Genomic DNA, 13,129 nt, shown 5'->3' with positions numbered 1-13,129 from the left:
AAGCCTCCCAACTGGTCTCCTCACTTTTATCTTTGTCTCCCAAGAGACCATTCTTGTCACAATGGCCAAAGTAATCTTTCAAAAACCCTAATCAAATCTAATTGCTCTATTGCTTATAACTTTCCAAGGGCTTCCAATTACGCTTAGAATAAAATCCAAATTCCTGACTGTGGCCCTCAAGACCCTAAATAATCTTGCCCTGTTTTCCTCTGCAATTCATCTCAAACCAATCTCCTCTTGACTGTCTCAGGGGTTTTGCACTTGTTGATCCTCTTATTTCCATCTAAAGGGTCTTTCACTTTGCTGATCTCTCTGCCTGTTAATGTTCATCCCATCATATCTTTGCAAGACCGACTCCTTCTCATCATTCAGGTTTCTACTAGAATGTCACCTCCTAAGAGAAGCCTTCTATGATCACTCTCTCTTCTACACACATGCCACTCATACACACAATTTCCATCACCTTATCTTCTTCACAGCACTACTCCCTGAAATTACATTAAGTTGTTTACTTGTATGTCTACCTCCCCTAGAGGTAAACCCCATGAGGACAACAATTTTAATCTGTCTTGTTCACTGTTTGAATTCTCAATGCCCAAATCAGTGCCTGGCACATAGCGAGTGCTCAATAAATATTTGAGGAGCAAGCAAATGAATTAATGCTTTCAACAGTAGGAAGGTAAACTACCTAACGTCCATTCCATATCTAAGTGACAGACTAGTCCCTGACAATGAAGACCCTATGGTACAACTGGGAAGTAAGAAATCAATACAGCAACGGCATGTGAATAACCACTTAACCGAAAAAGGAAACAAAAATGTACACAGCTAGGAGGGCACTGACAAGAAAGGAATTTTTAAAGTGGCATGATTAGATCTAGGAGAATAATTGGGGATCACTTCGTAGGGACACAAGAGTTGCACAAAGTTTACAAAGGACCAAGGAATTATAACTGAGGAGACTATTCTCTGATTAATTTAGCCGGATCGTATCTGGGAACCCTCAGGACTGTACAAAAATAGTCCCGCGTTTTTGCGTATCAGTGGATGCCTAAACTTGTGTCCAGACGAACTGGGCATCCCCAATGGAGAAAATCTGTGCCCAGCAAGTCACACTCTTTCTAGGTCACACTGCCTGCTTCCCTTTTCAAAGCTGCTTCGCTCCCAGCTACATCTTTCTGGCTGACACCCACAAACATTCCCTGGGCGATTTCTGAAAAACACGTGGAGTTGGAGGAACAACAAGGAGAAAAGTGGTTAAAGGACGGTCCCCATGGAAACAGAGAGACCTGAGACCAGGTTCACGACGCCAAATTCTCGCGATACTAAAAGATAGGCATTGCTGTACACCAGGCGGCCCTAACAAGCCGGCGGCGAAGAACCCGGACAGTCCCGCTCTGCGCCAGGTCTGGCGGACAGGACGCTTGAGACCAAACCTCGTGCCCGCGAGCATCTGAGAAGAGTTGCAGCTCTCTGGAGAAGTCCCGGAAGCAGGTCAAACTCGACGGTGTCTCCAGACTCGCAACGTGGTCTGTAGTAGACTACCGGGTTGGGGCGGAGGGAGGGAGGGAGGAGGCTTGGAGGAAGAGTTATCGCGATAATTGACCAAAGGCAGCTCCTCCAATCACGAGTCCGAGAGGTCGTGATGTCACCAGGGAACTGGCGTTACCGAGCGGATTTAAAGCGCTGGGCCGCCTTGCACCAGTGGAATAAACTAGCGGCTTTGGAATACTGTCTGTTTCTTTTTGGGATCCTGGACCGAAACCTTCACATCCCTGGGTGCCCGGGAAACTCCTTTGCCTGATCCAGACATTCCAGCCTCTTTCCGACTCAGCTTACGCAGCCCAAAGACAGAAAATCACCCCCGGGCAGCGGGAACGATGAGTCCAAAGACTTTAGAACCAGTGAGATGGAATGGGGCGTGGGGTGGGAATTGAACTGAAGCCATAGAAAGGATTTTTTACTAAAATGAAAAGTGCTGAAAGGAACTAATGTGTGTCATAGTGCATTTATTCATTCACCAAATAGCTCATGAGCTATATCTTAGAAGTTGCCAGGTGCTAGCCTTGAAAACTATCCCCTAAATAGGATATATCTTTTTTACGCAAATATAACAAAATTGTCAGATGATTCGATCCTTACAACGCCGCTGTCAACTTTTCTTGTACATGTCAACTGATGAATGTGTGCAGAACTTCCTCTACAGCGATTTTTTCAAATAGTTTGTACTTAACGAACAGAACACATAAGAACACACGTATAACTGAAACAAAAATTTCTTGAAACCTTTATTTTTAACAGGAGTTATTGTTTTGCTACTTTCTTTTCTTTGTCTCTTTTATTAAAATATATGTTGTTCCAAGCCCACTGAAATAACTGCCATTTGTGACTGAAACCCTTTTTTGGTTCTGGCTAGCCGTTTGAAAGAAGTAGAAATGTGACTTCGCAATGAAGAGGTTGGCTGGGAGGCAAACAAATGAACATATATATTAAAGGGTGATGACTAACCTGGAAAAAATAAGAAGGGAAAATGAGAGTGGAGGGGGTAGGGGTTGCAATTTTAAGTAGGGTGGCCAGGTAGGCCTCAGTAAGTAGATAGCGTTTGAGCAAAGATGTGCAAGAGATGTGGATATAGGGAGGAAAAGCATTCCATACAGAGGGAAGAGCCAGCGCAGAGGTCCAGGAGCTTGTCTGTTGACAGGACAGCAAGGAGGCCCGTGTGGCTGGAGCCAAGTGAGCAAGGGGGAAGATAGAAGGGAGTGAGGCAAGGAGGTCAGAGTATGTAAGGCCTTATGGTCAGTTGTAAGGACTTGGACTTTGATTTTAAGTGAAATGGGGAGTCATTTTGAGCAGAAGAGTAATCGGATGTAATTTACATTTTAGAAGAATCACTGGAACTACTGTGTTGAGAATAGACTGTGGAAGCTGGAAGACCAGTGAGGAGGCTATAGCTGTAAACTAGGCAGACAAGATGGTGGTGGCTCAGACCGGGGTGGTAGCAGTGGAGCAGGTGAGGAGTGGACAGATTCTGAATATAATTTGGAAGTAGAACTAACAGGATTTTCTGAAGGATAGGATAAGGATTATGAGGGAAAAAAAAGAGTCAAAGATTGGTGGAGTGGTAGGAGCAAAAGTCTGCTTTGAGCAATTTTGAGAGGGTTTAAAAAAGACTTGGTGGAGAGGAATGGGTAAGATGAGAAAACATTTTCTGGTATGCAAAGGGCAGATAAACGGGGTGGTAACTCCTAGGGAAAGAGGAGCAAGAGAAGGTTTTGATTTTAAAGACTGAAATAGTTACATGTTTGTAGGCAAAGATACCCTTTTATCTTTAATACTTACCTGGCAACATTATCAACTTGAGACCACTTTAATTTAAATTTTCTGCTTGAGTTTTTTTTTTCAGAAACACAGGAGCATGAATTTGAACCACAAACATTAAGTGGTTATATATTTGTAAAATTCATTCCAAGGGAATTTTTAAAGGCTCATCCTTAGTGTATAAAAGTATAAATATGCAAGTCTTAAAACAATAATATTTTCCCAATTAAGAGAGGGAATGCTTTTTTATACTTAATGCCACATTTTCATACCTACAATTTTTTTCATTTTTTTACATTTGAAAAGACATTGGAGTAATTCAAATTTGAACTTTTAAAGCCAAAAAAAGGTAATTGCCTATACTCTGCTTATAAAGGTCTCAAAGCAGCCAAAACTTTAGAAGCAGTACAACTGACCAATCCAAGATGAGTTCTGCAAATATTGTTTTCCATAACAGAAAAGCATACTAGAGTCTTTCAGTTTCAAAGTCACCATCCTGTCCTTCAAAAATATTGTTTATGGTTATCTGCCAGCAATGCATAGTGATTTACAAAATTGAACAACCCCCCATAAAAAGTCTTATTTAAGTTTCGTTGCTAAAAAAATGTCTAAAAGCTTATCCTAGAGATATGAATATGGATATTTTGTTATATACTAATGTAAGATTATTTGCATCATGGTTCGTCCCAAAGCCAGTGAAAGAAAGCAAAGTACTTCTATTATTTATCTATTGCTACATAACAAAATACCCATAACTTAATGACATAAAACACTAAACATTATCTCACGGTTTCTGTGGGTCAGAAATTGAGAAGGAACTTCGGGTGGTTCTGGCTTGGAGCCTCTTATGAAGTTGCAGTCCAGATGTCACCTGGGGTTCCGGTTATCTGAAGACTTGACTGGCACTGAAGGATCCCCTTCCAAGATGACTGACTCATTGGTGCTGGTTGTTGACAGGAGGCCCCTCTCCAGGCTGCTTGAGCATCCTCACAAAAGGGTGACCTTCCCCAGAGGGAGCACCAGAGAGCAAGGTCGAAGATACAGTGACTTTTATGGCCTAGCCTCAGAAGTCACACACCCTCAATGCCCTATTGGTTACGAAGTTCAGCCCTATTCAGTGTGAGAGGAGACTACACAGAGTTGTGAATACCAGGAGGTGGGTATCATTGGGGTGCCATTTGGGAGCTGGCTACCACAGTACTATAACATCTGCAGATTTCTCTTGATGCTTATGATGCACTTACTGAGGAATCATAACTAAGAAATGGTCTATTTAAGAGTTGTTAGAATATAATTTCCATAGTGCTTCTTAAGGAAACATGCTTGCTCATGTTTTCTTACAAGGTTATTGGCCTTTAATGATGTTCATTCTCATAGAAGACAGCCACAGAATCTAAACATAAAACTAGGTTTATTATAAGGAAGGCACAGTGTAGAAGTTCTTCAAACTTTCTCTTTTTTAAATAATTCTGATCCCTTCCCTGTTTAAGAACACATAGTGGCTGTCCTCTATATAATGTTTCCTCTCTTCCTTCACTATACACCAGGCTCCAACTTCTCAATATTCCCTGAAAACACTGTTTTTTCACATACTGTGCTATGCTTTCTTTCTGTTAGAAGGGTCTTTCTTATTTCCACCTGGAAAACTTCCTCACACTTGAAGATCCATCTCAAATGTCACCTCAGTGAAACCTGACAAGGTATCCCTATTCTTCAGCTATACTTGGATTTTTGTCTGTTATGTTGTCACTTGCTAGCATATGGTAGTGAATCGTGTGCTTGTCTGTGCCTGCTAATCCATGAATGCTCTCAAGACAGGGTCCACCTTTCAGTCCCTAGTGCCTAGCACAGTGCCCAGCACAAGCAGCTCAGCAAATGTTTGTTGGATTAGGATAAAAGGGCCACCAAGTTCTTTCCAGTGTTAATGGTGCTTTTTATTACTATGTGACACCAAATGACAGAATTAGTTCCACCTTTTAATAAGCAGTTTGGCCAGGGTGAACTGGAGGTAGAATTATGGGGGGAGGAGGAAGGCACTTTCCATGATATGTATTTCTGCATTGTTTGAATAATATCATATTTTTTATGTGGAATATAGCATATACACAGAAGAGGACATAAAACAAATATTTATAGAGAGATTTTAGCTTACTAACTTCCTACTAGGAAATTGCTTTATGAAAATTGCTTGATGTGTTTTAAAATGCATCTATGTTGTTGCCATACTTTTTATATCAAAAAATCAAGTATTTAAACTTTAAAAGGAAAAATAGTTATTGTGGCGGGGAATAGTCCTAGCACAGCCTGCCACCTTTTCCAGGGCACAAATACATCCTGTGCTCAGGACCAGGTGTGTCAACCTAGTCCTGGCAGGATAAAACACAATCCCCTAGTAGACAGGAGGACTACTGGTTAAGTCCTTCTCTTATTGTCCCAAATATAAATAAATATTCACTGCAGACCGTCTGATTCTGGTGGGCATGTTTTATGACATCTAGTTCATACCCCAGGGGTATATCTGTCCCTGGTGGGGAGGGAGCAGTGTTCCTCCATTGCAGCAGCACATGAACCCAAGAGAGGGGTACTGCATGTAGAACATCTCCCTGCCACAGATTGAGACCTGCTGGACATGGAGAATCACAGCCCCCGAATGAAGCTGACCTTGCCCTGTCTCTTCTGTATGTGAGTAAAACGTTGTTCCATCCACTGCTGTGTGAACTGGGCATCTGTGAGCAACCCCGATACCTCTATTGAAGTAGATCGACATCTCTTTAGGTGTCTCTCCTTCTGACTGATAGTTATCATATAGTATCACCTGAAAATATTAGAACAGAAAATTATATATGCATTATGTTTACAACTTCGTAACTGGATACTAGGAATAAGATTTGGAAAAGAACATGTTTGCAAAAGCAGTTTGTCAGGCTACTAAGACTGGATTTTTTTTCTTCTTAAACTTTGTTTAATGTTGTAATGCTGGTTTAATTAATTTTTCCTTTAAGGCCTCATTTTACAGGCTATAGAGTTGATAACTGTACACCCCGTCTTAGTTTGCCTGAGTTGATATCACAAATACACACAATGGGTGGGTTTAAACAATGAGAATCTGTTGGCTCACAGTTTTGAGGCTAGGAGAAGTCCAAAATCTAGATCTCAACAAGTCTTGCTTTCTCCTATAGCATTCTGGTGCTGGCTGCACAATTCCTGAGGTTCCTTGGCCTTTCCATCACATGGTGATGTGCTCTCCTTTTTCTTCCTGTTCCTGCTGACTTCCTGTGGCTTTCGCTATAAGGCCTCCGGGAATCCAGATTAAGAAACTATCCTCCTTGATTTGGGCCACGCCTTAGTTTAAAATAACATCATTAAGAGGTCCTATTTACAATGTTTCAAACCCAGCAATTAAGATTAAAAATATGTTTTTTTCTGGGGTACATAACTCAATCTACCATGACTCCCAAATTACCAAAAAGCTGCCATTTTTACCATTTGAATTATATTAATGCCATTTTAAAGAAAGGGAACAGTTGTGTTAGTCACAGATGAGAAAACATTTAAAAATTATGTATGTCTATGGAAACTCTGTACTTTTTGTGTGGTTCTTCTGTAAACACTGTAACTGCTCTAAACCTAAAATTGATTAAAAAAAAAAACAGTAAAAAAATGTACAGCAATGTCCTTGTTTAAAATACTTTTGGAAAAAAAGTTTGTTTTTTGTTTTTTAACTCCTGTTGCAAAAAGCAGTCTCATCATTTCCCACATTATTCTGCCACCCAAAACATCCAGTATTGGGAGCCCATGTATGGGTTTTATCTGGGAAAGACAAATGAGGAAGATTTACATTGTCCTGACCAAAGGACAGTCCCAGTTCTCAGCTCTCCCATTGGAGGGACTGGTAGATACCTATTGTGGTTTCTTTGGGACAAAGAATCCCTGGAATGGGATGAGATAGAAAAGATTGATGTAAATTTAGAGAGAAGAGCTGCACCCTACTGGCTAACTTATAGGAGGAGAAAATAAATTTTGTAAACCATAGTGCCAATCTATTGGAAAAGGTCAGGTTTGTGTTAGGTTTTTAATTTCTATTTGTATTGACATTATCCACATTAGATTTCTGGAACAGAAAAGAGTATTATTATTTCCATATAGCAAACAACCATATGGTTCTCCAGTATCCCAATTCTTATCCCTGGGACAACACAATGAGAGCTGGATCAACAAAACCCTATACATATGGAGTCTGTATTATAGGCAAGGAATTCTGAAAAAATGAATCTGGGCATTTATATAAAAGGAGAGGCAGCTGTACCTCTCCCTCACCTCAATTCTTCTGAGAGAGTTTCCTTGGAAATGCATTGGAATGAACACTGGATTCTGACTCTAACCCTTTGGAATGTAACATGTTTCTCCAAGGGAAAGAGAAGCTCCAGCTTTACAACCCAGGATGCTTCCATGATCCCAGGTCCCATCCTCCCCTTGAAATGTAAATATATATCTCCAAGAGGTAAATCTCTCTGAAGTCCTCTCACTATCTAATCAGTTACAAATTACCTTCCAAAGTTTGCTTAAATAAGTCCAGGTCCCAAGTTTCAGTGTACTGCTCAAAAAGCCCTAACTGTACAGAAACATAAAAATATTTTCTCTACAACCCCACAGATTGGTTAAAACACATTTCAAATCCTATCTGTCCAAACTAGCATGATTCTTCATTTATTTCAATCTTGTTGCAATTACTTTAAATTTCTAGAAAGCTCCTTTTGCTGTTGTTTTGTGTTCTTTTGACTATATAAGAAAATCACCCTTATTTAATTTATCATCTAACCTTGCTTTGGGCCATTTGATCAACAAATCACTCCCCTTGATCATACTTTTTATGTCTTAAAATTATTTTTGGTGATTTCCAAAAATCAAGTCCAACTCCAAAGAATAAATATTTCTATACCATTGAGGATGCTGGAGAAAACATTTTAAAAACACATGCAACAACATTTCCAAAAATATTATGGCCTCCAAAGGTGACTTCTCTGAAGGGGACTATTCTCATTTGGATATGTAACTTCTGGGGTGTTTTGGTTAAAAATATACATAAAATACGTAAATTTGAATGTATATATATGTATATAAATATATATACATATTTGTGTGTATATTCACATTGCTTTTTATAATAAAAAAGTAGATAAAAGTATGTCCTGGTCCTGACTTGATGCTACTAGTGTTAATCCTCAACTTAGGGTGACCTATAAAGTTCACCCCAATTCTGCTTTCCTTCCAAGCTTAATTAAAGGAGAATGGAGTATTCTTTTTCCAAATTCACATTGTAGCATTCCAGGAGCTGCCATACTACCATTCCTTTACCATGAGGTGTGAGCAAGCCCATGAAGGTAGCTAGTCAATCTGATGTTGGTGAACTTGGGTTTGATACACATAGATGATGATATCATGGAAGCAAGAATCCCGGTAGCAGACAATACCAAGTGGGCATAAGTAACTCCTTTCACAGTAAGCTCTCTACCTGTACTGGAGTATATAGGGAATAGGTCCTGGCCACTGGAGTGAGGAGGATGCCAAGTGAATGGCAGACTAGGTAGGCTTCAGGGCAGGAATCCAAGCTATAAAGCAGTAGACAAGAGGAAGGTGGAGGTTGTATGTCCTCAGCAGACAGGCAAGGGAACCAAGGACTCATGCTCAATGGCTACATGTTTCTCCTCAAGATCCAAGTGTGGTCCAGCCATCGAAAGAATGGACTAGCTCATAGATTCCCAACTATTGTGCTTGGCAGACTGCAGTAGCAAATGGGCAACGATGCACCAAGTTAATGAGCCCTCAGCCTTCAGAACAGCCAGGCCAGGTCTGGGAACCCTCACAGATAACTACCTGTGCCGGTTTGGATGTATTATGTTCCCCAGAAAAAGCAATAATCTTTCAATGCAATCTCATGGGATATTTGGATTAGGTTATTTCCACAGAGATGTGACCCACCCAACTGAGGGTAATACCTTTGATTAGATTATTTCCATGGAGGTGTGGCCCCACCCATTCAGCCTGGATCTTGATTGGTTACTGGAGTACTTTAAAAAGAGCCACACAAACCCAGACGCTTGCTTCAGCTGAGGGACACATTTTGAAGACGGCTGTTGAAAGCTGACACCGACATTTTGGAGAACACCATTTTGAAAAGCAACCTGGGAGCAAGCAGATGCCAGCCACATGCCTTCCCAGCTAACAGAGGTTTTCCAGATGCCAATGGACTTTCTCCAATAAAGGTACCCTATTGTTGATGCCTTACCTTGGACACTTTATGGCCTTAAGACTGTAACTTTGTTACCAAATAAACCCACTTTATAAAAGCCAGTCCATTTATGGTTTTTTGCAAAATGGCAGCATTAGCAAACCGGAACACTACCTTATCTATTTACCTGTGTGCCATGCCATATTCTCATTTTCTATGTGTGCAATGAGAAGCCCTAGACAAGTTCTTTTGGACTTCAGGGCAGGAGCTGGGCAGCTCTGGGCAATTCTCTAGAGATATAAAAGTTGAATACCTCAATTACTCTTATCCAACTGCCTTACTTACAGGACATAGTCATGAAAGGTACCTAAATGGATTTAAAAGATGATTAGGAAGCCAGATTGAAAGAACTTGCTGACTAATTATGTAAAGGCAGTATGTGGAAGGCAAGAATGGAGGAGGATTTCTAGGATTCTGGTTTGAGTGAGGCATGCATGGTGATGCTGAGTCCTTGGCGGACTGCATGAGGGCCTGAAGAATGGCTGCTTGGAACTTTGTTGGGTATGAGCTAAACATAATTCACCTCTTACCTCTTCCAGGCAAAGCCCAATTTACCTCTGGGCAAACTTCCAGAAGAAAGTCTATAAAATGGGGCCATTCAACTTTATTTTTAAATATCACACAAAATATTATGCAAATAATAGTTTCTTTTTTCATCAGTTGAATGATCTGACCTAGCATGTCATGGCACCAGCTCTGAATCAGCACAACTAATTGCAGTCCCCACAGATAAGATCTGCCTACTTTGGTCAGAATTGGTTTAGGACTGGAAGGGCCCTTCCTGGGTTTACCCCCACGTGCCCCCACTCCCACCCTTAATTTTCAGAACGTCCTGTGGTAGACTGAATAAAGGGTCCCCAAAGATGAATGGGGTAAGCCCAGAACTTGCCCAGAACTTGTAAAAGGAATTCTGCAGAGGAAATTAGGTTAATGATCTTGAGATGGGGAGATTATCCCAGATTTTCTCGGCAGGCCCAGTGTAATTCCAAGTGTCTTTATAAGGGAAACAGAAGGATCAGAGTCAGAAAAAGGAGATGTGACAATGGAAACAGAAATTAGAGTAACATGCTTTGAAGCTGGAGGTAGGGACCACAAGCCAAGGAATGCAGGTGGTCTCTAGAAACTGGAAAAGGCAAGGGAGCCAGTTGTCTCCTACATCCTCCAGAAGGAGCACCATGATTTTAGCCCCCATAAAGCATATTTCATACCTCTGACATTGGAACTGTAAGATAATAAAGTTGTGCTGTTTTAAGCCATTAAGTTTGTGGTAATTTGTTACAGAAACAATAGAAAACTAATAAGTCTCTGTTATGGGATGAATTTTGTCCCCCCAAAAGGTAAATTGAAATTCTAATCCCCACTACTTAGAATGTGACCTTATTTGGAAATAGAGTCGTTATAGATGGAGTTAGGCAATTTCTAGTGAAGTCTTACTGGAGATGGGAATCACCCAAGCTGGGCCACCCAGCCCTCAGTGGCCCAGCCTTGCCTGCCCCCACCTGGCACCTCCCACCCCCACGGAATGGAGCACTCCAGGGCTGGGTCCAAGATGGGAGAACAAGAAGAACTGGTGCCCACGAGCAAGCAGGCAGTCACCATTTTCTAATTCTACAGTGTTATCAGTAAAAAGCTATCTGATCATCAGCGTGGATAGAATCATGGTGCTGGTAAACAGCCCAATCACACCAAAAAAGGTTTTCACCAAAAAGTCACAGAAGTTTGGACAGTGGGTAGAGCCAACACCATGTTTGGTTTGTGATTTTCCTCTGAACAGCAGCTGACAACATTTGCAGAGAAATTCCATAAAATGAAAGAAGCTGCCAAACTTAGCCAGAGACAAGTCCCAGGAGAAAACTGAGACCTCGAGTAACTATTCCCAATTTCCCATCATGCCTACTTTGCTGCGAATATGAGTTTGAGCAATAACATGTGAAGATAACTCACTTTGGCCAGGAATCTGGGTGTGAAACCCCACCTTCTCAGGCATCCTGTGTCACTGGGATGGACAGTGAAGAGGCCTCTCATGCGGGGTCCAGCCGACCCACACCCGAAAGCTGAGAACAAGCTCGTGATGGCTGTGACATAGAGGGCCGTCACCATGGAGAAAAGGGACACGGAGCTGCCCAGCCCACGGGAGAGCAAGGCCTGGCTGACAGCACGGGGCATCGCAGGAGGCAGCGCCAGAGGCAGTTCTCCATGTGCTACGGCTGATGACCAAAGGAAGAACAAGCAGCAAGCTAGAGAGGAGAACACCCAGGGGAGCTGGCGTCAGAACTGCGAGAAAAGGAGAGGACGCTGGAGGAGCTCAGAGTACAAAGTGAAACCATATAGTAGATGAGTATGTCTCTGAAAAATTGGGGGCAGCAGAGAGAGACATTCAAAACCTGCAAGACACCTGGCGGCCTCTGAAGACGGACATGGAGGAGCGTATATACTGACAATGCCTCCTAAAGGTGGGGGTGAAGAACTTCCTGGCAGTGCAGGACCAGAAGGAGGGTGAGCTCCATGACTGCCGCTGGCACGGCTGAGGCCTGGGCCCTCTCGCTAGTCCCCAAGGTGTGTGTGAGACAAAGTAAGACTAGGACGTCTTGTTGTTTGCATTGCTTCTGTAAATACAGGTGCAGATTGTCGTGTTCCAAACCAGTTGTGCCATTCCACTCACTCCTCTTCGGAATAGAAATCTCTTCCTTCTCAGGACTTGTGAAGTTGTGGACAACTAGAAGATTCTGACTCAAGGATCCAGAACTAGGTCTACCTTAAACGCTATGCAGTCAAGGCAGGGGCATTTATAGCTTTCTGAAGGGTTGTTGCAATGGTAGGAACAGAACAAAGTATTTTCTAATCCAAATATGAATGTCCTTTACAACAGGCCATTTTTGCTCCTTTTATTGAATTAGAGGTTAGAGTATTCGAATATGAAGGTAACAGCTCCCTCTCAGTAAATATTGGGATGCTTTAAAACAATCACTTGGTAGAGACTTGTCCAGAGAAAGAAAACAAGCTCCTGGTGGGTGCATTTTTCTGACATGGGAACATCCTGCATCCACCACCCCCACCCCACCAGCATCCCCCACCTCCACTCCCAGCACCACCCCAACCCACCAGTTTGAACAGATGTGGCAATGTTTGTTTTCTTGGTTTTAATTTCAGAGCAGATGTCTGTGCTGTGGGAACACCATGCAGTGAGGGTGCCTGACACAGAGTAGGTGCTTAATAAATATTTGTTAGATTAAACATTTAAAAAATGAGTTCATACTGGAGTAGGGTGGACCCTTAATCTGACACACTGATGTCCTTAGAAGATGGAGAGAATTGGACACAGAGAGACAGACACAGGGGAGAATAGTCATGTGACAACTGAGGCAGAGATTAAAGACCAAGGATTGCTGGCAAACACCAGAAGTTGGGAAGAGGCAAGGATTTCAGATTTCTAACCTACAGAACTGTGAGACAATACATTTCTGTTGTTTTCAGCTATCCAGTTGATGGAACCTTGTTACAGCAGCCCTAGGGAGCTAAGAC

General features: G+C 41.9%; 1 protein-coding gene and 1 pseudogene across 8 annotated transcripts in view; one reads left to right on the top strand and one right to left on the bottom strand.

The window, feature by feature from the left end:
- The window catches only part of THADA (THADA armadillo repeat containing), a 400,812-nt gene extending 399,247 nt beyond the window's left edge, over positions 1 to 1,565 (bottom strand). For all 8 annotated transcript variants that reach the window (XM_037806790.1, XM_037806789.1, XM_037806794.1 and 5 more), the window contains exon 1: positions 1,437 to 1,565. The gene's annotated coding sequence lies outside the window, so the exon portion shown is untranslated. The remainder of the gene's footprint in view (positions 1 to 1,436) is intronic.
- Positions 1,566 to 11,046: 9,481 nt separating this feature from the next.
- LOC119512104 lies at positions 11,047 to 12,135 on the top strand (annotated as a pseudogene).
- The last annotated feature ends 994 nt before the right edge of the window (positions 12,136 to 13,129 follow it).

The sequence above is a fragment of the Choloepus didactylus genome, chromosome 17, assembly GCF_015220235.1.
Source record: "Choloepus didactylus isolate mChoDid1 chromosome 17, mChoDid1.pri, whole genome shotgun sequence".
In the NCBI taxonomy this organism is placed as follows: Eukaryota; Metazoa; Chordata; class Mammalia; order Pilosa; family Megalonychidae; genus Choloepus; species Choloepus didactylus.
This window is presented reverse-complemented; position numbering and strand designations above follow the sequence as displayed.